Genomic DNA, 21925 nt, shown 5'->3' with positions numbered 1-21925 from the left:
ACGTGCAGTAGTCTTCAAAATGTAGGCCGATGAAATAAAACTTTTGAATATACCTGAAATTAGTCTATTCACATCAATTGGGGGATATATCAGGCAAACTGTGCGACACATGTCATCTGGGTTGGTCGTCTGTTATTCACCGAATATCATACAGTGGAGCCATTGGTATTTCTACTCAATGATCACTGACATTAATTAAGTGTTGTAATTTTCCTGAAACTGGTCTAAAACATATATCCCACACACACCCATCCTCGCACGGTGGATCGCGCAGATTTATACACACACACACACACACCCTCACACATATTATATGAGAAATTATACATGTACAACAGCTTTGGCAACTCTTGTGTTTAAATATTTTGTGAAAGAAATGAATGAAGAGAACAATGGTAGGCGAAGCTTAAATGAAAGTTCCTCAGAGCTATCTGCCCATGGAAATATATATATATAATATATATACATATATATAACGATATTACATTCCGCGGGTTGGACACAGATGAGACAAAAGACACAAAGAAGTAATGCATTGCAGTTCCAACAAAGTTTATTTCCAAGTAATCTCCAAATTTTCGACGCAAACCTCACGTCTTCGTCAGGGACGAAGCTTTGTATCCCTGACGAATTAAGACGTGAGGTTTGCGTCGAAAATTTGGAGAATACTTGGAAATAAACTTTGTTGGAACTGCAATGCATTACTTCTTTGTATGTATATATATATATATATATATATATATATAATTTGAAATTACTAAACAACCGAATACATCTCATATCAACAGGATCGAGTGTTTTTGTTTTACTTTACATATGAACAAAATCATACTTTAAAACCAAGTCCGCGAACTGAGGACGTCTTCGGTTTATTGTGTGTCCTCGGTTTATACATGAATCTCATGTATAAGTTATTGGTTGCCGGCAGGTCCCATAAATGACAGATACGCACTCTCCTCACACACACGCAAACACCCTCTAACGTACATACACATTCAGGCAAACTCATCTTTAGTTGTACTGCCATACATTAGAAACATGTGCTCATATCAGTTTTGCATTGTTTACATTGACTGATGTAAGGGCAATTCAAGATTTTATAGATCTGTAAATTCATATTTCTAGGAAACTATTTAACAGAGATATTCCTATAACCAACTTATAATATTTTCATTCATCCGTGAAAATAACTTATTTTTTATCGTCTAATCTGTGTTAGATGGTAACCTCTTGAAGTTAAGTCAGGGTAATGATTTACTTTTAATGAAAATTTATAGGCCTTTCAATAGATAATATTTTTAAAGGAAACTCTGTATAAGATAAAGATCATAATTATTTTCCTCCGAGTATATATGATCAAACATGACGTCCTCTTGGCACGTTTGTCTCTGCTCGCAAGTTCAAAATGGTCACTCAAAAGACAGCTAGCGTTCAATCGAAAACCTGCAGTGGCCAATCATGATCATTGTTTACGTGCATTATGTTCAGAAAACTGACTAATTGTGATTGCTCTTTAAAACGCAATTTAATTCCATTATTTGTTTTCAGAATGTAAAAACATACAGGGTCCTATCTTAAAGTTAATGTTAGCAATGGCAAGTTAAGCATTCCAAGCTATACAATTGGACCCAATTATTTCATTTTGTCTATTTTGTTTTATTATTGATTAGTTTTATGATAAAGAAAAACGCATTTGACTTCAGCTGATCCCTTCCCATACAAAAAAAAATTGATTCATATTCGCATCTGATGCCAATGAAATAAAATCAAAAGAAGAGGGGCCTATAAAAACTATTTCGAATAAAGAAAGAAATCGAACAAAAAGCAACGTTATTAATCCCTTTAAAAATCGCGATGCAAATGGCGAAATCGATAACGTCACACTCTCAGTATTCATTTTGTGATAAGCCATCATAAGTATGAAATATTTCAATATACTAATGTCCTCATTAGCGTACAAACTCCAAAGCCATTCAGAACTGCTATTTTGTCGCCTATTGTAACTCGATTCATAAATTAATAATAAAGATGAGTGATGGCGACTTCGTCTATTCTCCCATTTGCATCACCATGTTTGGCATAACTGTCAGTTGTGAAAATAAGCGATATTTTGAAATATCACAATTGCGTTTCTTATTTTATGTCCGATTTTGATTGAATTTTCAGCGTGAGGCTTCTTTTTCTCTCTTTAAAATAATTATGTGCAAATCATTTCTGGGAGTGGAAATTCCCCTTTCAATGTATTGATCAGGTTGAAATTTTCAAAATAACCAAAACTAAAGAAGATTATCACCCTTGACCCTAGAATAGAAATTTCTACTAGTTCACCCAAATCACCCCTCCCTATTTTGTCCCCTTTTTGTCCATTTTGTACGCCATTATAATGATCCCCTTCAAGGCCCTGCCCTTTATCTGATAGAAAGTGTATACACCACACCCGATACCCCACAAGGCATAGAAAAGCAGGCGTAGATTGCACGAGGGACAATTGCATTTTCGGATTGGTTCCATGCTGAGCTAGAATAAGGTCTGCAAGGACAAACTAGTCTGGCGTTTACCTGGTGTGTTACCTGCATATCAAGTGACGATTTGATTGACGGGCACAGCAGAGCATACGCCGTGTGGGCCCCTGTAAGGTATGCACGGAGACACCACTGTGCGCAGTATGCACGTACGGTTTGGAGGTGAGCATTTGGAACCTGAACCGACCCCTTCTCGCTCCCGATTGGATGGTATGTTATTTAGTCATCCCAACCTTGTCACACCCACATGTGAGCAGGTAAAAACAGACACAGAAAAAGGCACTTGACAAAAAAAGAGGAAAGAAAAAAGAAAGAGAAAGGGAAGAAAGAATAATAGAGCACACGACGGGTGTTCATCATCATCATCATTTTCTTTTTTGCTTGAGCATCTCGTGCCAGGAGGAGCTTGTACTTTACCTGGGGATTGGCTGGCTATGAGGTGTGCACGTAGGCTATTAAAAGGAGATTCTTCTTTTTTCAGTCAACAGCCACAATCAGTCTCTCGCTCTCTTTATACATCAGCGCAGGGTGTCTGTACCGTATCACTTCTAAAAGAGCCGCTGACGCATCTCCTTTGCACCTTTGCGAGGCCTCCCGCCGTGCTTGGATGCATGCTAATATCACTGAAAACTTGTGTGGACCTTACTTTCTGCTCACCAAGAAGGCACTTATTTCATTCCTTCTATCTCTACATTTTCCTTTTCCCTCAGAGCTATCGGCGATATTCCAGGTGTGTCATCTTCAGCTTATAAAGAGACAGCTCCTCATCCAAATAGGAAAAAGGGAAGAGAAGAAGTACATACCCTCTCAGAGTATTTACGAATTAAATGTACTTTTATTTGAACAACTGGATGAACGCGTGCTTTGGGATTTTCATTCTCTCATAGCAAAGGACCCTCTCTGTAAATGTCCACTTGGTGAATAAATTGTAGCTTCGATCTTGTTCTTGTTTGACTATCAGATCGATAAGCGTAGCTCACCTCTTGTTTTACCTGTATTCGACGTGATTCATCAAGGGCGGGGCGCCCGCAGAAAACGTGATCTTACCTTCGCTTTCGAAGTGTATGAATGTCAGCGACTTTGCTTACCTCAAATCTCGACAAACACAACCTAACCAAAATAGATATCTGGAGAAGGAAACTGGAATAAGGCAAAATTTCCGAGTTTCGTTCAAGGACGCTCGATGCATCCTCGATTTTATAAAGAGATTTATGATTCAGAAAGATTGTTAAGGTGATTCCTTGAGTTGGCAGGATACTTGACGATTTTTGACAGTTCCTTTTCATACAAGAGATATTCATACTTCTGGATCGTGAATGAAGCATCCTCGAAATCGGAAGGCCATCGCTCTTGATGAGGAAGACGTTAGCTTTGTTTGACCCGCTTTAAGGGTATCCAGGTGTGCTCTTCACTCAGCCTCGAGGGCCTATTCACAAAGGTGTCAGCAAGCATTATCCCTCTTTTGTTTCCTGAAGGGGGTTCGCCTTCTCCACTAACACAAAAGCAATTGGAACGTTTAAACACCGCGTGAAAGGGAACAAAGGTGCACCCCGACACATAAACAGGGGTTATGGTGTTTTCAAGAAAGGTACAGGTATTGATGACATGAAAGGGTAGGGGTTTCATATCTTATTGGTGTATAGTAGGAGGCATACATGCACACAGTGTTTGACAGTTCTCTCGTAGAGAATGAATGACTGCTCGATGCGGTGTCTTGTCTCTCTTGATGGAACATTGGATTCTATGAGGAAGAGAAAAAAATAATGATACTTGCTTGAAGGAGATATCTCACCTGTATCACTCATCCTCTATATTCGTGGCTTTTCTGGCTAACTTTTCTGCTCTAGATGCGCAATCCACGATCGATGTCCTCCACTCTCATCTATTCCACATTCTCTTCGTATTTGATGTGAAAATTACCAGAGTGGAAAGCTTAGGGATTATTTTCAGATGAAATATTCGGGAATACAGCAAGGTTCTTTAGGCATTGAAGCGAAGCGGTGTGATGTTTCCTATATGGCGTAGTATGCATCATCTCTCATTCTCTGAATGCATAACTTGGCTGACAACAGACTTACAGCTGTGACCGAATTATGAAAACTGAATTATCTTTACTAGTGGACAAGTTTTCGAGCCAAACTTATTAAACGGACTCACAGGGTGATTTTATCTGTCAAGTTTCGTGAATAAATCGGACCGACATAAACCACACCGCAGGATTGGACTGTTCAGGTGAGTTAATGAAAAATGAGTCTGTCGTTATGGGAAATGATCAAAATTAGGCAGTTCATGTTCCTGACTATATACAGACCACACGTAACAATGACTCATTCCTGTTTTAATTTACTTTAAACTATACTTTGACATTAATTTGAAGGTATGCATTACCATGGCCTATATTGTCGTAAATTCGATTTACTATATCATTTTAGTATCTATCTCTTATGTATGTTTATTTTACATGATATACTATAATGTTGCAATGTGATTTAAGATATGCTATTAATATATCAATTCCAATTTCAATTGTGTGTAAACTGTGACGGGTGCTCATCATCATGAACACTTTATCATTGTTGCGGTGGTTCAAGTAGTTATTTATGTTGGCAATGAACTATGATTGGTATCACTGGTTTAACTTTCTTATATGTCAAATATAAAATTGATTTTGATAATTTTCGTCTTAATGACCTAAATTCTTAATTGTTTTGATATATAGATCACAACAAATAGCTATCTTTCCAGTGATATTGTACAATAGTTTGTTAATGTGAAATCAGGAGCTGTGAAATCAATATTATCATTCTATAGCAGCATTCCAAGTGTGATATCATTGACAGAACACCACTGCTAACTTCAGTTATCAATTTTATTTTGAAACGAGAGATGCGTCTTCACCTCAAACATGTCTGAAGGTGTAAAGAACGAGTTTTAGTGAAAGTATCAATGGTATCCATCTACAACTTTGGAAGAAGAAAAATCCATTGGTTGTTTGAAGTTTTTGATTAGAGATATAAGAAATATTTGTCTGAATGAAGTCAAACCAATGATGTACATGTACATGTATAGGCCTAGCAAAATTGTATTGCCGTTACAATGCACATATTGGCTTTGCAGTAGAAACGGGGAATAATGCCTTCAAAATGAGACAAAAAGTTAAGAAAACATGACCGAATTTTCTGATGAAAGGAACATGAAGTTGGAGGGCGCAAAGGCCATGCAACCTTCTAAAATAGAAAAGAGGAAAGATCCACATAGTGGAGGGGACCCCTCATACATTTTGGTGGGTGATGCCCGTGGGTTATTGGTCGATGATATAACGTTAAAATAATTTCATTGCCTGCAGCAGGTAGGATGGCGTGCTCGGGTTGCGGGTTATCCCTGCCAGAAAGTGCGGCGTGAAAGGTGATATGCGCACCGTGGAATCGGAGAGACACATCCCAATCGAACGACAGGGAATGGCGATGGATGGGCCCGAGTGGAAAAGAGAGGGGCAAAATCTAGGCTAAACATGGATCCTGGCATAAAATGTCATGGCAGATGAGCAGGGAGAGGTTGAGAGAGTGTTGGCTAGGGGAAACATGAGGGCGAGATGAACTAAGATGGAAATAAGAGGGGGGTGAAAGAAATTCAAAGGAAGACACATCCCTAAAAAAAAAATCTACAGGAGCAAAAGTGATCGAAGATGTTCAGGAATGCCCAAGATGTTCATTGCAACCGTTTAAAACACGTTTTAGTTCCTAGAAAAAAAAATCATTCATTATAAGAGTGGAACTATATAAAGGGGTATAGATAACAAACAACAACCGTCTCTTCTAAAAGTTTTCAATCGACTTATGTTTTATACATTCGGAATCATATTTTCAACAAAAAAAATGAACATGTTCGCAATAAATAATACAAGATACTAGGAATGAAATGGATGACAACACATCCATGAGCAGACATGAAGGTATATAGTCAGTCAAAAGGCAATGTATCATCTTCATCACCGTTTTTGTCAATGATATTGAACCAATAACTTCCTCCTGAAATCACTTGGAACTTACAAACTTTCTTGTTTATTTTTTCTTTCTTAATTTTATTCTTATTTGATTATATAATTTTCAGCAAAACAGAACACCGCACAGACGACGGATGTTTTGACCATGCAGTCATTTGTATAATGTTTTGTTCCATTTCCATCTCGATTGAAATTCGTTTGTTTTAAATAAGAACATTTAAATCCGAATCCACGTCGGTTGAATAATTTCATGTTTTGATAGTCGAGTTCTGAGTTCAGTACATAAATCGAAATTATTCACCTCAATGTACCAAACAAAGACCTCAAAATTACATTATCAGATGGGCATTTGATTGAATATCTATTAAAATCAATTCATCATTGTCCAAGATAAGTGTCTTGTCATTTAAACAAACTAATAAATTCTATTTTGCATAAAATTTCTAAATTAAAGTGCACATTTGAATAGATTTGTGTTAGTAATTTGTGTTAGTAAATTGTTTCAGTGATAGTAATTGCAGAAGCAATATGATGGTTCCAAGAGGAAATCAACCTTAAATCGGAAGCCATAATATATCATTCTGTGCAATCGGATGAGTTTTTACAGGGACGACGCTATAGGGATAGGGGCGACCGCCTCTTTTTAAAGTAATGAAAAAGAGGTGAGATTGGAAAAAAGAAGAAAAAGGGGAAAATGGGGGAATGGAATAGAGAAGAGCAGCAAAAACAGGGGTATATAGGTCGTGTTTCTCCATTTTATCTCAGAAATTCAAAATAATGGGGGGAAAATTGATCGTCTTGAGCTCCCTATCATAAGACCCGTTACAACCCATGACAGGGGCTACCACGGTTTAGAAAGTGGGGGAGGGTTGAACATTAAATAAAAATTATCAGATGGTAATTTTTCGTGTGGTTATTTTTTTTTTTTGGGGGGGGGGGTTGCCGCGGCCCCTGTCTGGGTTTTTTATGGAGTAACGGTGTCAATCAACCGGATGATGTAATTGTGTTGTTGAAAGACGTATACTAGGAATCATTCAAACCAGACAAACTTATGAATTGATACTTTGTGTTTTCGAGAAAAAAATGGAGAGGGAGGACATTAGTTATACATATTCGATTGAAAACTGAGCCGTCGATGATGTGCTCTGACACGAACTGCTTTGTATAATGCGGCATCGCTGAAAGTATAGTCTCGAAAAGGGGGAATATATAGTATCCATTGAAGGTGTTCTTATAAAGGAAGATCGTTTAAAGATTTTAACGTGATGGTCATCATTTAAGAGGGGAATAAACATGGAAATGTGGAGACTATAATTATAGACAATTCAAAAGGTTATAAACCTTTAATTATTTTGCATAAAAGCGATAGTATCAGGAAAAACCTCTGCGGATTGCGCGCCGAATATTGGGAGTTCATTTCCCAATGAGAATGCACCGTCTTGTTCGCATCTTATCAAGGTTTGTGGTGCAGGTGTGTGGCAAGATACTCCACCTTTATGTTAGAAAATAAAAGGATTCATTGAAAAACAGCTTCAGGTTTGCCGAAAACGGGAACCATCGCCTACAAGAAGGTGATTAGCATTCAGGGCACGAACACGTGACGTGCGCAATGAATAAGGGAGCCGCATTATCGGACCGTGCGCAAAATTTCGCACCGTTACGGCAAGGTGAGAAATTCTTTATTTAAACTTTCTATTAAGCAAATCCCTCCTATTATTTAAACAAAGCGGCTGCAGCATTATAAAAGAGAACGTGGTGGTTTTCACTGTTTACGTATAATGGACGAACGGCATATCGATCGCTTACAACAATTGAGTCGTTCAAGAAGCAACGAGGCGAGTAAATTGCCTGTGTTACAGGTGTTGAAGAATTATCGCCTCTTATGTTTTTATTGCCAAAGATATACATTTCAAGAGTTCGGAAATGAGTGGTATTGATTATTCGGTTGATCAGAAAGAATGTTAAGGAAAAGGAGGCGATTGCATGTCCCCAGTCTTACTTTACAGTCTTCTCTATGCATTTGTTAACAAATCCCTCACGAAATTAGACTCTTTATTTCAAACACCCATTCCATGCGTTTTTTTAAGATTAATTCTTCTGAGATCATGCATGTATAATATACAATCCTATTATACGACCTACCTCTTTCAATCAGATTATAATACTAAGTAATTCTTGACACAATTAAAAAAAACTGTGATTACTTTGTAGATGAGACATGGTTTACATTATTGTGACACCCTCCCACTCTCTCTTTCTCCCCTCCCCCACTGATGAGTGTTCAACGTATATACCCCGCAAATTTTGCCAAGGAGTTTATTCACTGTGTGGTTTGATGGTATCCCTGTGACTGTTATTTCAAACAGCGCCATCACAAGTCGTATTGCCGAAGAGATGGATGGATGTGCCGTTGCACAGTGCATATTATGTAGGCCTATACATTGGGGAAGGGGGGGGGGGGTGCTGCCCAACCTCATTAAAGATATATATTTTAGTAAATCACATTTCTTTAACGTAATAATAGGCTTCATATTTTTATGTTTCTCAGACAATGCATGCCCCATTATGCACGTTCCCTGTCCCCCCAATTCGGGGGCATATTTTTTTTCATCATCAGCGCAGGGTGGTTGAAAGAACATCATGTCAATAAGCGTGTTTTAAACCCAACAATAGAACTGCACCAACTGTTGATTATAGAAGACCCGTTTAATGTTATTTTGTATGAATCTCGCTCAGAGAAAAACAGAAACAAGCTCCAAATAATGTGCCAAAATGTGTTCGCCTCTAATTGCTTAATTGACCGCGTTTCTCGGCCCGCAATCGATTTGCAAGCACACATCAATCAATCGACCAATGGGAAAAGATTAAAACGGGCACTCGGCGTGCACCTGCACACTTAACCAATGCAACTCATTCGAATGGTAGTTCTGAGGCTATTTACCCCCATTTTATCTAGTTCGAACTTCAAACTACATGATTCAACACATTATGATCACCCCTAACAGTAATCATCACTCTATGTCCATGATGTCAGGGCTGAGAATTTCGTCACCATTTTCGTTATACCTGCTCATAGGCCGTCGTGAATAACGACATTTTATTCACATCACCATGCACAATATCACATTAAAACCTTGAACAGATGTCTCTTTCTTCTGAATATTGGACATCTTTGAATGAATGTTCATGCGCGAATGAAAATAATAATTGATGTTGTTGTTGTTGTTGTTGATGATGGTGACGATGATGATGGTGGTGATGGTTATGACGATAAATGATAGTGATGATGATGATGGATTGATGGTGATGATGATGATGATGAGGAAGATGACGATCACGGGGATGATAATCGGATGTTGATATACTATAATAGTGCGCTTCAGGTTGCTCAAGGAGCGGGGTAAGGAGTGAAAAGAAGAAAATTAACTGTAATGCAAACAAAATACTCAACTTTTACTATAAAAGTTTTTAATTGTCAAATCATCTTTTTATTGATAAACCCGCCCCCCCCAAAAAAAAAATAAGTACATGACACTTTTCCGATTCTTCTAAATACCCTAAACACTAAATGTGGGCAATGTAAAAATGTGTTCCATTGAGGGAATTTTGAGATGTAAATAAAAATTCAATTTGGTCGGATGCGGATTAACTATTATAAAAAAGACACTCTTCATTTTCAGGATATAATCTTTGTCTGTATGTGTATCTTTCTGCCATTCAATCACTGTTTTGTCAAAAAAAATCTAAAAAATAAAGTTATCAAATGACACTTTTAAAGTAATAAAGCATTATAGGGCCTACCGAGAGACTCCGGACTTCGAGGGCGCAAGATTTTCCAAAAATTGTAAATTCAAATTTTCACAAAAAAATAATCGATGATAAAATAAACGCGACGGTTGCTAAATAACATATATGTTTGTAAGATTGGAATGTTGATTAATATTCCAGAGCTGCCAAGTAGTACGATTTTTCCGCATTTAGTACGTTTTTGCAACCAAAATACGGCAGTACGTTTTTTTTTTTAATACAAAATCGAAATTTATTGAGAAAAATCACCTCTATATGTCTCTATAATCTATTTCATAAAACGTACACAGATATGGTTATTAGATCAATGAAATTTCAGGTAACTTGTTTTTTTTCAATCATTTTGTAAAAACCAGGGTGAGATATACACAAGTTTCAATGTTTTTTTTTTTCATCTGCAAGAGCAGTGCACATTTTAGCTTGCATGCAGCTTGAGCGCCGTGATGGGCGAGTGCGCCAAGCATTTTATTATGAAATACACTTTTTTGGGGAAAAATACAACATACTTATCTCACACGGTAAAAATACTGATTTTTTTGTCAAAATACTGATTTTGGGGGATAAGAATACTGAAAATGCAAAATACAACTTGGCAGCTCTGATATTCGAGTATGATTCACACTTGACATTTTGACCAACCTAAATAGACGCGTCTTCAGCATGTTCAGGTGTGTCAACTGAAGTGCGATTTTCATAGGAAGATTATCAGATCATTTTATTTGCACGACGAAAATATAAATCATGCGACTCTAAAGAAATAATGAGCCGTGTATATGACACTCATCATTTGCACAAAATTTGATTTTAAATTTTAATCCAGACGCATGCAGAGCCATACTAGAAAATATGCGACATTAAAATAGTTTGGATTAAAGGGATGGTCCAAGCTGTAAATATTGATATCTCAATAAATAGAGTAGAATTCACAAAGCAAAATGCAGAAAATAATCAAAATCGGATTACAAATAACGAAGTTATTGAATTCTAAAGATTTGCTGTTGATTGGTTGAAAATCAAGTTGCGCTTGATTTTTAGAGTTGCGATTGATTGCAACTCTTTCTGCAACGGGCCCCAGATGATGTCATATCTCCACTTGTTCTTTTGTATTTTATTATACGAAATTAGGTTTATTAAAAAAAAATATACCAAGAACTAAAACAATTGGATTTACAACTGATTAAGTGCATTAGTTATTTACTGCCGCAACTTATTTCATCATAATGGAGACACATCATTTACACATGTATGAAAAAATGAAACATTTATGATTTCATGTAATAACATAAGAAAAAGGAAAGTGGGGATATGACATCATCAGCCCACCAAATGAATATTCATGACGATGTGCATATACTGTTTTCACAAAATATTGATAAACTTTAAAATTCAATATTTGGCATTTTTCTCGTAATTTACAGACATTGTCTGTAAATGAACGAAATTATAAACTATTACATAGTATGTATTTATAATTTCGTTAATTTACAGACAAATGAACGAAATTATAAATACATAGTATGTATTTATAATTTCGTTCATTTACAATGATTTTCCGTTTCAAAAAATTGTCTTTTCCGTTTCTGAAAATCTGTTTCAACTTGATCTAAAAATTGAAATTCCGTTTTGTCACGGAAAATGTACACAGCAAAAACCTGAATTCCGTTTAGTAAAGGTGAATTCCATGAATTTTTACATGAAAAGTATAAGAACTAAACAGTCTTTCCTTTTTATCTACCGGTAAAACGGAAAATCACTGTCCCTAAAATATTAAATATACCCCATCGTAATTTTTCATATAAAACCATACAACTATTTCGTCATTTATTTATTGGTTTGTTGCAATATACATCTTCAAATACCCTTCTGATATTTTCCATTTATAAATCTGATGCAGTGTATTCATACGCCACATCTTCTACTGTCATTTTCTCAGCTGGACAATATCTATTTTCTTGAGAGCTATGTTGAGAACAGAAATTACGGTTGTCATCACCTCCAGAAACTAGCTCTTAGCTTAGCTCTTGACCTGTCACACGTGACCACTTTCAGCCAATTGCGCTTCGTATACGAACGGCTGCATGCATAATTAATCATACACAAAACGTGGGTGGTTTTACACACTCGAGTGCTTCTCACTCACGAAATAGTGAATTGAAGTAAATACGGTACAGCAATGCAATATGCATAGGGATTCTGTGTAGCTCGAGTTAGCATAAGTTCAATCAGAAAAGACGAACCGACGCGAAGAAAGCTGAAACTCTTTGAGATTTTGTTTTTATGAGACAATATAAGGATTGAAATGTAGGTTTCACGAATGGATTGGTTGAAAGTACATTTTCTGTCATTGACAGTATGTTCTTCTTGGATTTTATTCTTACAGAGAGGACGATAACACTGCGAAAGTGATTGTTTACCACAGCGAGAACTGATCGCTCCAGCGTCGGCCACTGGACAGGGTCAACACCCGGCTCTACGAGGGGTGCCAAAATGGCGACCGACTCCTCGCAGATATTCCGATGTTTTTACACGGTTTTGGTCGTCTACTGCCTAGTTTTGGATAATTCCAAGTATGTATCAGCACAGAATGTTCTTTGCCCAGAAGAATGCTGGTGCTTAGGTTCCCTGGTAGACTGCAGTAAACGACATTTGACGAGTCTTCCGACCGACTTGCCGACATGGGTCACAATGCTGTGAGTATCAAAGCCAGTTGATTACCTCGCTTTAGTTTGCAATTGCAATCCGTGTCCTGCATGCACACTAGCACTGGCCCTCAGTTCAGTCATATTCATGGCGCATTTTTCAGTGCCGTAAAGCTGGGTGAAGGCCTAGCATTGTAAATGCATAGTGACAGAATGAAATATTTTGACCAAGAAACAGTAATTTTGATATGTCTTGACAAAGCTTGACCTTGAGTAGATTAAACTTTATTTTTAATAGGGTGCAGATGGTGTAACTTGTTACATGTTCAATTAGATCTAAACTTAATGACCAATGACCAATCATGTCTACAAAAAATTCAATAATGTTTTCCTCAAATAAAACGTGTTTAAAGTAGTCTTTTTGATGTGTCAAATCCCATTTAAACCTATTTTTTCATCATAATAATCTGTTGTGTAATAACCCTAATAGTTTCACCAAAGAAAATGCATTTTCAGACTTGTGAATGTATGTTTTTTGATTGCCCTTTATTATATACATGTACATGTATTTGCCAACCAGCTTGATAATCTTTAACTTTTTGTTAGATAATTTTAATAAGGAGAATAAAATCCTACCTTGTACACATTTAGTTACACTCCCTATTAAAGAGGGATACTCCAGACTAAAAAGAAAGAAAAAGCAGACACACAAAAGAACATAACCAATGAAACACTGAAAATTTGATCAATATATCGGACTACATGTAGGAATAAAAAGTTATGACGTGTTTTTCGATTTTGAAAAAAAAACAGCTCGAAGGGAAGTTATGTGGGTGAACGTCGTTTACGTCGGTGCCTTGCAGGGACCTTCAAAAAATCTCTGACCTCAGATTTTACAAGCGGGCTTATCGCGTTATGTAAGCGGGCTCTAACTTTCGCCTGGCGGCTCGCCGATTGATGTTACATGTAGATATCGTGCCTTCGCCCGAAGGAAGCGATAACAAAGGATTAACAGAGGAATTGGAAGATGGTTCTCCTTCTGTAATAGCTCTATGCATAGGCTTATGTATCCCCCCTTGTATGCTGTAGGACTAGGCCTACATCATTCTTGCTCTTCATGATTGACATAAAGTACAAGTAATGGTCCTTGCAATCCTCAAGTGGATCATTTATCTGACAGTGAATAACATTGGTCCTGACACTCCTACTAATTGTCAGTCTGTCCCTACTGTAATCTGCTGCATTGCATGAATCGTTTGCCACACAGAGTTGGTCCAGGAATGGTTCCCAAAATGCATGTCTATCATTAAAGGACAAGTCCACCCCAACAAAAACTTGATTTGAATAAAAAGAGAAAAATTCAACAAGCATAACACTGAAAATTTCATCAAAATCGGATGTAAAATAAGAAAGTTATGACACTTTAAAGTTTCGCTTCATTTCACAAAACAGTTATATGCACATCTCGGTCGGTATGCAAATGAGGGAACTGATGACATCACTCACTCACTATTTCTTTTGTATTTTATTATATGAAATATGAAATATTTTGATTTTCTCGTCATTGTCATGTGAAATGAAGTTTCATTCCTCCCTGAACACGTGGAATTCCATTATTTTAACATTTTGTGCTTCTGGCAAGGAGGTCCTAATCATCAAATTCGTAAAAATTGAAAAATTGTATAATTAAAACAATAAAAAACAAAAGAAATAGTGAGTGAGTGACATCATCAACTCTCTCATTTGGATGTAACTGGCTCGTTCATATAACTGTTTTATTAAAAATAAGCGAAACTTTGAAATGTCATAACTTTCTTATTTTACATCCGATTTTGATGAAATTTTCAGCATTGTGCTTGTCTGATTTTTCTCTTTTGATACAAATCAACATTTTTCTGAGGTGGACTTGACCTTTAAAGGGATACTCCAGGGGGAGATATTCATATCTAAATACTGTAATTAGAGAAAAATTCACAGAGCACAATGCTGAAAATTTCGTCAAAATCGGCATTTGCATTATTCTGGTGAAACAGTTCTAGGCATGTCTTCATGAATATTCATTAGGTGGAATGATGATGTCACATCCCCTCTTTCATTTTTCTTATGTTGTTACATGAAATCATACTTTTTTCATAAATGTGAAAATGATGTGTTCCCATTATGATGAAATAAGTTGCAGCAAGAAATAACTAATGCACTTAATCAGTTGTCAATCCAAATTTTGTTTAGTTCTTGGAAATATATATAAAAATATTTGAATTAACCTTATTTCATTTAATAAAATACAAAAGAACAAGTGGGAATATGATATCATCAGCACGCCTAATGAATATTCATGAAGACATGCTTAGAGCTGTTTTACTTGAATGATGCAAATCTTTTAAATTCAATAACTTTGTTCTTTGTTATCCAATTTTGATCAAATTTTCAGCATTTTGCTTCAAGTTTACTCTATTTATTGAGATATAAATATATTCAGCCAGGAGTATCCCTTTAGTAAATGTAGGCAACAATTTATTTGAATAAAAAAATCAAATGAAACAGGCCGACATTATATGTTCATTAATGAATTAATCAGTTTCATAGTTCAAAATACTTTGTTGAGTTTGCTTAATTACCCTTTTTTCAGATGGTTACACGACTCATGATGTGCAGTACTGCATGTACATGTAGACCTACATGTACATGTATAAGTGTCCATACATGTATACATGGGTTTATTTCCAATTTGCCAATTCATCCGATTGCCAACTCCTGGTCTACCATCAGTTCATCCACTATCCACATAGTCTAATTGCCAATTCGTCCGCTCACCATTTCGTCTAATAGCCAGTTGGCCCAATAGCCATTTAGTCCATATACCATTTGGTCTAATTGGATTACATGTGTTAATTGTATGAAATGAATGAAAATGAAATAAATATTAGACCAACTGGTTATGAGACAAAATGGTCATAGACGAAATGGTGATTAGACAAAGTGATGATTGGACCAAATGGTTACTGGACGAAATGGTTGTAAGACAAAATGTTGATGGACAGAATAGCATTAGACTAAATGAAAGTAGACCATGTGGTGAGTGGACGAGTTGGCAGTAGACGAATTGGCAATTTACTGTATACATGTAGGCCACATGTAGCATGTTTGTTTTTACAAAATGGTGGGAGGTGGAGACAACAACATACATGTACATGTAATTGTCATTTGGTTTTGAAGATTTAAAAAGAAAATTATGTTTAAACAAAATGGGTTTTTTAAAGTCATTTTTAGACCTTGTGTAAAATGCATTCAGCGTTGGAGTTTAGACTTGATATATCTCCATTTATTATTTAGTAATGTACTTTGCATACTTCAAAGGCCTATTTATCCCTGTTGTACAACATGAATGTACATATATGAGCAAGAGCATCATTGAGGCCGTTCTCATTAAGCTTTCTAAAACTAGTTTACTGGAAACCGATTCAGGAAACCACTTTGGAAGATCGCTTTGCTAGCGTTCCCACTTGATCACACGAAAGTGGTTTTCAAAATAACTTCACGTAAAGCGCTCTTGTTGCTGTGGAAACGCTCTCAGTGGGGTGACACGTTTCGCGCGAAATTCGAAACCGCAGCATAGGCATTCTACACCTGTCGTGTGGAGTAGCGCGCTCAAAATGTGCGAAGACCGCTTCCCGAAGAATGGTTGTGTCCTCACGCTAAAACCAGTTTAACGAGGCAAAGCGATCTTGAAAACTACATCGTGAGGTGGTTTTTCAAACTGGTTTGGAAGATCGCTTCCAAGACCGCTTCGACCGTTCTCACTGAGCGTTAAACTAGTTTCCAGTAAACTAGTTTAAGGAATGTAGTGAGAACAGCCTCATTGTTACCTGTATTTAACTTCAATTTGCTAAACTTAAAAAAGTCTGTGGAAAGAGTTATTTCAAGATTGTAAGTAATCCTCATCATTTTGCAGGTGTAAGAAGTCTAATTTGTGCAGCCTTTCTTTGTTGTGCGTGTTTGTGCATAGTGCACGGCTCTGTATTCACCATGACCTTTATAATGGGCAGCAGATTTTCCTGCAGCAAGGCGTGACCAAATAGTTAAGACAGGAATGTTGCCCAGAGCCAGAGTGCAGCTCAAATTTGGGGAAATCTTTGTCCCCACAGATTAAGAAAACATGGGTGCCTTTTTCTCCCTCAAATTTAGCCTGGGCTATTGTTGTTGGTCTACCCCAAAAAAGTGCCGGAATCCACTTTGGCTGGGTTTAATATTTGTATCTCAACACCTTCCAAAGCTGTCTTGTGGATCACATAAATGGAACAGTGATGACAAATTAAGGCCATCTCTTTCTGCAGTTATGTGGCTGTGTTTGTGGCTTTATTTTCTCAATTCTCTCTCTTTTTTTTAAATTGAACATTTTTATACTTTTCCACACTGATCATAAACATAGATTTTTATTTCTCCCATGGTCTGAAATGAATTCACAAATTTACCCAGATTTGTTAGAATTGTCATTTAATAAGTAATAAGCAAATTTTCCTTTTTAACACCAAGGGTACCTACATGTACATGACAGGCCTGGTACATGACAAATGGGCCTGAATGTTAAGTTTCTATTTAGTATGTTTAGGGCAATTCCATAAAATATGTACGTCCGACCCCCTATATTAAGGACCTTCATTAAATTTTCCGTCTCAGATTTCATGTTCTTTTGACAGTCTGTAATGCTTTTAAATGACCATGACTTGGTCAGTTTATAAAGTGAAGGCAAACTGGAGAAAAATGGGGGTTGGACGTACAAAAAGGTTGATTATTTTATGGAATTGCCCTTTAGTGTAAGTTTTAAATGTACACTGTAGTCAATGAATTTTCAGAATATTCTTATTCTCAGATTTCCATTTCGAACAACGAAATATGTGTTTTTGGTGTTTTTTTTTTTTACATACATGTACATGTAGGTCTATGACTATGTGTAATTTGCAACTTACATGTAGGTGTAGATCTAGAACTAGAAATGCGCAGTATAACCTGTAGGCTTACAGGTGTGTGTGTACATATGTAGGCCTACATGATGTTTGTGTTCATCCTTTCATTTCTCTAAAGCTACATGTATGTACACTAAGTTATGCTGGATGGCTAAAAATGGACATGTAGGCCTACTGTATTGTTCTGATTTTGCCATCCTGTGTTCAGGTGTTGTTTGTAAGCATTGATTTGCACTTTGTCATAGATTAATTTTCTCCATCCCACCTCCAGTTGAGTCAGTACTAAATGTGTAAGTCCAATCTATTTCCACCTTTACCCTTACATTGTACATGTTGTGGTTGACCAGAAGGTGTTTGACTGATTGAATAGGGCACCTAGTTTAAATTTTCAGACTCCTACCAATACTAATCTATAGTTTGGTCACTTTGGTGTGTCCATGTCTATTTTACAGCAAATAAATTGATACCGTTTGTCATTCTTAATCATCATCTGAATGAAACAATATAGGGCCTATTTCTTTAACGTCTTTCTAGGAAATTCAGGAATACACTTTCTAAAAACTAAAGATATGCTTCTGTTAATGTGACAACAGAGTCTAGGAGTTCTAGACTATGAATGGGACTTAAGTTAAGCATATCCCATAATGACTAGTGCAGCTCTTATGAATAGACCTTTTTAGATTGGACAATCATTGATGCACCACTAACAGCTTACCCGGCATTGACTGTGGTAATTCATTTGATTAATAATAGGCACACACCTGTGCAATGCCTGCATCATAGTAAATGAATGGACCAGGACTCACACAGCATGCACACAAAATTTGCATTTCTTTGTGTTCCCTATTGTTCCATTAAAGTAAATCTTACTGTCATTTAGGGAACAGGAAATGGGAATACTCTATGCAGTACAAATAAAAATTAATCTTTTGTGCTACATGTAGAGTAGTATGTCCTGATTTCCAGATAGTTTTTCAATGGGGGGGGGGGCATAGAAGGTGGTTTCAAACTGCCTCGATCACAAGAATCCCCGTTAAATTACGAGAACACTTTTAGGCTAAAAAATACCCATTAATTATTCTTGCATTCACACCGCCCTGAAACATACCCTTCGGGATAAATTCCTGAAGTTAGGAGCATGCGCAGTATGGTCTGATAAGCAGGCAAGGCGCGAGATTCAAAACCACTAGCCCAGCAGCCACCCACGGCGCCCGCGCCCAACGACACGCAGGGCTAAAAGTTCCCGTAAATTGCTTTCACACTGCCAAATTACCTGCGACTTTGGAAAAATCCCAGCGAAAGTTCTCGTAATTTCGCCAAGTACCTACTATTTAGCGGGTATTTTCTTTCGGGGAAATTACGCGTAGTTTGCTTTCACATTACCAAAATACCTGGTATTTTCTGATCGGGGTAAATTTCCCGATCAGAGAATACCTGGAACTGACAAACTTCGAGGCGGTCTGAAACCACCTACTGTTAACAAGGATATTGACTATATTGAGGGAACAAAAATTGATTCATGGTCTGTATTCTAACCTCTATATTTCCAATATACAATGAATTTATATATGGCAAAAAGAAGCTGCTGAAAACTGCTTATCTAATAAAAGAGAGCCAATGGAGTAAATTAGAAAGTCAAAAGGGGCCTAAGCTTTCGATCCTAGCAGAATCTTCGTCGGAGGCAAAATGGTCATTTTGCCTCCGACGAAGATTCTGCTAGGTCATTTTGCCTCCGACGAAGATTCTGCTAGGATCGAAAGCTTAGGCCACTTTTGACTTTTGAATTTATATATGATGCATCTAAGATATCCCTCTGTTATTAAAAAAATATCCTGTTTGAATTATCAAATTATGTTAATTTTGTGATTCTGAAATGCAAGAGATATGTCTTCCAAAAATATCTGTGTAGGACCTACTATTGAAGATGGGATACAGTATGCTCGGGATAATCTTCTCAAACTTTCCTTTAGATATATGGATGTATGTACATGAAGGTCTACACTGTTACATCGTTTACAAGGGTTAATTTTTCTTCTCTTTTGTGACATAACATTTATGTGCATGTAGTTAATATTGCCTTATTCTTTATTTAACCAAAATAGGGAGTTGCAGTCAAACCGTATCGCCAGTATCCCAGATGGAACTTTTGACAGGTTATCACAGCTAGAAGACTTGTAAGTATAAAGAATTGAAGTTCAACTAAATCATGGATCCTAATAGGATCAATGATTAAATATCATACCCCATATTTTTCCTAATTACATTTTTTTTTATTGAAAGCTAACTTCCAATCAATGAAACTGAGTTTAAAAAAGCACTTAAAATATTGTTGTGCAATTTAGTAGTTTTGTAATACATGTATGTACTTAATTATGTTGAAGAATTTGTTAATGCCATACTGTTTCCTGGTTAATGGCCTTGTAATTTATTTATTTGTACATGCAGGTAGGCTAATATTTAGTGGGAAAGATGAGGCAAATGGCATTTGAATATTTTGTTCAGTTCCCCTAATTGGGTCCAAATTTCAGCATAATCACAAGTCACATTGAAATACTTCCTTACAGCATAGGTCCAGGTAAAACCATCTTTTCCACTCATGTGTGACACTAATTTCAAATACATATTTTTTTATTTCACCTTTCCACTGAAAAATCATCTTTAATAGGCAATGGCAAAAAAAAAGAACCATTAAGGCATTATGACCCGGCCCTATTGCAGCAGTATCAAAATCATTATGACCGTCAACATGAAGTAATTATAGGTTTAATGTAAGAGTTATCTCAAGGCATTTTTATTTTTTGTGAGAATGAATTCTTAACCAGACCTTGAAACATTCAATTCAGATGTTCACTGTCACATGAGTATTGGTCCTTTCCTGTGTCAAATTAAATACTCTGTCTTTGTTTTTCGTATAGTGGATGAAAAAAAAATCCTTTAAGACAGAAGTCCTGTGTTTTTAATTCCACAGGGGCATCAAACATTTTTTTCCAAATTGACTCTTCAAAGAGCTCTTTTCCTATCCCATTGGTGTCATTTTGATCTTTCAGTTGAGGCACTGTGCAAAGGAATGTCTTAACATTGAGAATAACATGTGCTGCTGCTTCCATTTTGAAAACCATTTCATGGATTTAAAGATGCCAAATGTGAAATTTTAGCCACTCCACTTCACTTTTTTTGTAACATCATAAAATGATCTTTTTCATAGTAGGAAAGAGCTGAATATTCTTCATTTTCTTGATAGTTTCCAACTAAATCAAAACAATTCCAAGGAATTATCTCAAACAGATGACCATTTCATGGAAATTTTAGCTACTTTTGTTTTTTTTCTTAAACCTTAAACGCCCATTTATTAATAGCGAAATGTTTTATTTTTCAAAATAAACGTAATGACTCAGGCCTACTTTGCTGAAATTAAACTTTTAAATATGTGTTCTTTACTGTAGGCATACACGATTCTCAATTGTTATTATTTTGTATGACCTTCAAAAATAAAAGTGTAGTACCTTCATTAAAAAAAATGAAAAAACAAAGAAAATAATAAAAAAAATTCGGCAAGCAGTTTTTTTATATCAAGCAAGCAAATTTTTTTCATCACTTGCCCGACAGAGGCAGAGGCCTGATATATACATGTATGTCATCTTGCATCTTATACAGTGCGTCCCACAAAAAACGAAACCGAGATTTATCGATGATTTATCATAACTTAATCGCAAATACAATAGACAAATGACCTACCATTTTAAAGCTTAGAATCTCCTCTTTCATCTGAAATAACTTAAATTATTTTTCATTCACGCATGAGTGAGCAAAAACAATTTGAAAAGGGGATACCAAAAAGTCACTTGGCGGGCCGTATCTGGGTTTTAAAAAGAAAACCACATTTTTAAAAAGTTCAATATCTGCTCTTTAATTTGATACCTCAATTACAGAAAATGGTCAAGAAATAACAAAGTTCTGGTTATTTGAATAAAGGCTTGAATTTCAATAATT

The 21925-nt window shown here is 36.4% G+C and overlaps 1 long non-coding RNA gene across 1 annotated transcript; it reads left to right on the top strand.

The window, feature by feature from the left end:
* The first annotated feature begins 2642 nt into the window (after window positions 1–2642).
* Window positions 2643–20116, top strand: LOC129257328 (uncharacterized). Its single transcript, XR_010293068.1, has 3 exons — window positions 2643–4754; window positions 12713–13022; window positions 20038–20116. It is a non-coding gene; the product is annotated as an uncharacterized LOC129257328 (long non-coding RNA).
* The last annotated feature ends 1809 nt before the right edge of the window (window positions 20117–21925 follow it).

This window comes from Lytechinus pictus, chromosome 3, assembly GCF_037042905.1.
Source record: "Lytechinus pictus isolate F3 Inbred chromosome 3, Lp3.0, whole genome shotgun sequence".
Lineage (NCBI taxonomy): Eukaryota > Metazoa > Echinodermata > Echinoidea > Temnopleuroida > Toxopneustidae > Lytechinus > Lytechinus pictus.
Note: the sequence above shows the minus strand (reverse complement) of the source record. Positions and strands in the feature narration are given on the sequence as shown.